At 38.9% G+C, this 3,589-nt stretch overlaps 1 non-coding gene across 1 annotated transcript; it reads right to left on the reverse strand.

Annotated features, from left to right (window-relative positions):
- Positions 1-394: 394 nt before the first annotated feature.
- On the reverse strand, positions 395-501 carry LOC118703985. The gene has a single exon (XR_004983224.1). It is a non-coding gene; the product is annotated as a U6 spliceosomal RNA (small nuclear RNA).
- Positions 502-3,589: the final 3,088 nt, after the last annotated feature.

Raw genomic sequence — 3,589 nt, forward strand, 5'->3', positions numbered from 1 at the left:
GCACTGGCCTTGAAAAATCAAAGATGTGTTTGTATGCCCATTCACCTAAGGAGGGAGGCACAGGCCTGGCCCTCCAGAGTCCTGGTGGCATGTGGCTCTCTATGCTCCACAGGCAGAGGGTAGTGGGTTAATCAGTAAAAATGTGGCCAGTGCAAACGTGAGAGCCCCTTGCATATAACAACACAAAGAATGCCCTTCCTTTCTCTTTCTAGAACAAAGAGGTATTTCAACTGAAGAAGAAAGAGGCTTTGGGCAGTGAAAAGGAGGAGGTGGGGCAGTGTTTGCTTTATTTTTCTCTTGGTGGTGGGAGGGAAATTGTCAGAGAATGGAAGATGCCATAAGGTAGATGTGCTTATTGTCCATTTTTGTATCTTCTTTGGAGAACTGCATATTCAAGTTTTTTTGTCCATTAAAATAATAATAACGCGTCCTTGTGCAGCGGCCATGCTACTCTTTTCTGTGTCATTCCAATTCTGGTATATGTGCTGCCAAAGCGAGCACTCTTTGTCCATTTTTTAATTGGGTTGTTTGTGGTTTTGTTGTTCAGTTGCAAATCTTTATATATTCTGGATATTAATAATGGCTTATTACATATATGATTTATAAATATTTTCTCCTGAAACAATTGTTTTTAAGTTGATATGTTTTAATTTTTTCAAGCCAGAACACACATAATTTATGACTTAAGTGATACATGCTTATGCTATATTTTCAAAAAACATTAAAAAACTAAAAATCACTTGGAACTGCACAGCCCAGGGGTAAAAACATTATTTTGCTACACATTCTTCCAGGCTTTTTCCTATCCATGTAGAAACTTTCTACAACCAGATTCTACATGCTATTTTATAATCTTTCCTTAGCAATAGACATATGTATAGTTGGAGTACCATATCGGTGGATTCAACCAACTGTGGATCAAAAATATTTGGGGGGAAGGAGTTATGTGTTGTGGACCTGTACTGTGTAGTTAGGCCTATGATGGTTGCATTTGTACTGAATATGTACAGACCTTTTTTCCTGTAATTATTTCCAAAATACAGTATAACAACTATTTACATAACATCCTATCTAATAAAAGAGTAATATACAAATAGATCATCACACAAGATGGCTGCCCCCATGTGGACACAAGATGGCCACCACAAGATGGCCTGCAGGAGATGGCAGTTGGGAGGGACCAGGCATGCAAGGGAGGGCAGTTGGGGACAATCAAGCCTGCAGGGGAGAACAGTTAGGAGAGACAAAGCTGGCAGAGGAGGGAAGTTGTAGGTGACCAGGCCTGCAGGGAAGGGCAGTTGGGGGGGACTCAGGCCTGCAGGGGAGAGTAGTTGGGGGCTCGGGGGGAGGACCAGGCCTATAGGGGAAGACAGTTAGAAGCAAACAGGCTGGCAGAGGAGCAGTTAGGCATCAATTGGGCTGGCAGGGGAGTGGTTAGGGACAATCAAGAAGGCAGGCACACAAGTAGTTGGGAGCCAGCAGTCCTGGATTTGAGAGGATGTAGGGTGGGCTGAGGGACACGCCCCATACACGAATTTCGTGCACTGGGCCTCTAGTTTACAATATATTAGGCATTGTAAGTAATCTGGAGGTGACCTAGTATATGGTAGGACATGTGTAGGTTCTATGCACATACTATGCCATATTTTATAAATGGGACTTGAGCATCCAAGGATTTTGTATCCAAAGAAGGTCCTAGAACCAATTGCTTGGATACCAAGAAACCATTATATACATGGCTATTCTAATTTACCACAAAACACTGCACTGAGGGGAGAAGGGCTGGGGGACTCAATGAAAAAGGTAAAGGTCCGAGACCAGTTTGGCTCAGTGGATAGAGCGTCGGTCTGCAGACTATAAGGTTCTGGGTTTATAAATATAATTTATAATTATAAATATTTATAAATCATAAATATTCCAGTCAAGGGCATGCAAATTGGTTGCGGGCACATCCCTGGTGGGGGGTGTGCAGGAGGCAGCTGGTTGATGTTTCTCTCTCATCGATGTTTCTGGCTTTCTATCCCTTTCCCTTCTTCTCTGTAAAAAATCAATAAAATATATTTTTTTAAAAAAAGGTAAAGGGACTTAGAAGTACAAATTAATAGGTATAAAATAGTCACAGGAATGTGAAGTATAGCATAGGGAGTATCTATACTAATAAAAGGGTTATATGCTAATTAGACCAGGTCGACCAGGTATCTTCCGGACATTCTACTTCCTTCTGGACAAAGCCACAGTGGTGGGGGCTGAGGCAGAGTGATTAGAGGTAATCAGGTAGTTAGAGGTAATCAGGCAGGCAGGTGAGCGATTAGGAGCCAGTGGTCCCGGATTGTGAGATGGCAGTTAGACATCCCCTGAGGGATCCTGGATTGGAGAGGGTGGAGGCTGGGCTGAGGGACACCTCCCGTGCATGAATTCCATGCACTGGGCCTCTTGTGGTCAATAATATTGTAATAATTCTGTATGATACCAGATGAATACTTGAAATGTTAGGAGATCACATTGTAAAGTATATGATTATCTAACAACTATAGTGTATTCCTGAAACTAATATAAAATAATACTGAATGTCAACTATCATTGAAAAATAAAAAATAAAAATTAAAAAGCTAAACAAGGGAGATAAGTAGATTGGGAAATGGGGTGGTGAGAAGATCATTTAGAAGGTCCATAGGAATAAACTAAGGGAACTCTAGTTCTTTTCATTTTTAGAACTCAGATTCTGTCTGATTAATTTAAAAGGCAATAACCCAGTTTGAAAAATAAAAGATGACTGATTAAATTGTAATATATATATATATATATATATATATATATATATATATATATATATATATATATATATATATATATATATATATATATATATATAGATACACTATAAGGTATTTAATCAGTCTACTAGCAATAAAATATTTAGCTGGCTTCCAACTCCTCCTTATTGTAAACAATGCTTTGTGGAGGTCCTTTATGTCTTTGCATATTTGTCCAATTCGTCCACTGGGATAAATTCCCAGAAGTTGAATTTTTGGGCCAAAGGATATTCATATTTAAATTTTTTATATCCTCTATATTGCCAATTACCTTCCAGAAAGGCTGGACCAATTTATACTCTTTCTGTGTATGAGAGTGCCCATTGTCCCACCCCCTTGCCAAGTTGGCATACTTTCAACAATGGTAAAAATAGGTTCTTGTCTGCTTTTCTCCCATGAATCTTGCCAAAGTGCATGATGTGAAACTAAATGAGAGGAATATAAAGTTGACAGATGGGAGGTATTTTGGTCACTGTAATGTTTTATCTAAAGCACACAATTTTCCCCTCAGAGCAAATGTGATAGATAAGGCCATTTCATTTTTTACTACAAGTTCTAGGAAGTAATTTCCTAAGTGGATAGATTCCTTAGAGAGAGAATGTCTCTGAGGATGTACAAATTATTCAAACCAAATGTGTTTTGTGTTGATAGTGGATATACATTTTTTCTTACATAACAGTGCCCATCTTTTTTTTTTTTTTAAGTTGCAGTGTTTTACTCTATATTCTCCTAAGTGTCCTAGCACAGCCTTTTCTGAATATACTCACTTATTTGTC

The sequence above is a fragment of the Pipistrellus kuhlii genome, unplaced genomic scaffold, assembly GCF_014108245.1.
Source record: "Pipistrellus kuhlii isolate mPipKuh1 unplaced genomic scaffold, mPipKuh1.p scaffold_m20_p_4, whole genome shotgun sequence".
In the NCBI taxonomy this organism is placed as follows: Eukaryota; Metazoa; Chordata; class Mammalia; order Chiroptera; family Vespertilionidae; genus Pipistrellus; species Pipistrellus kuhlii.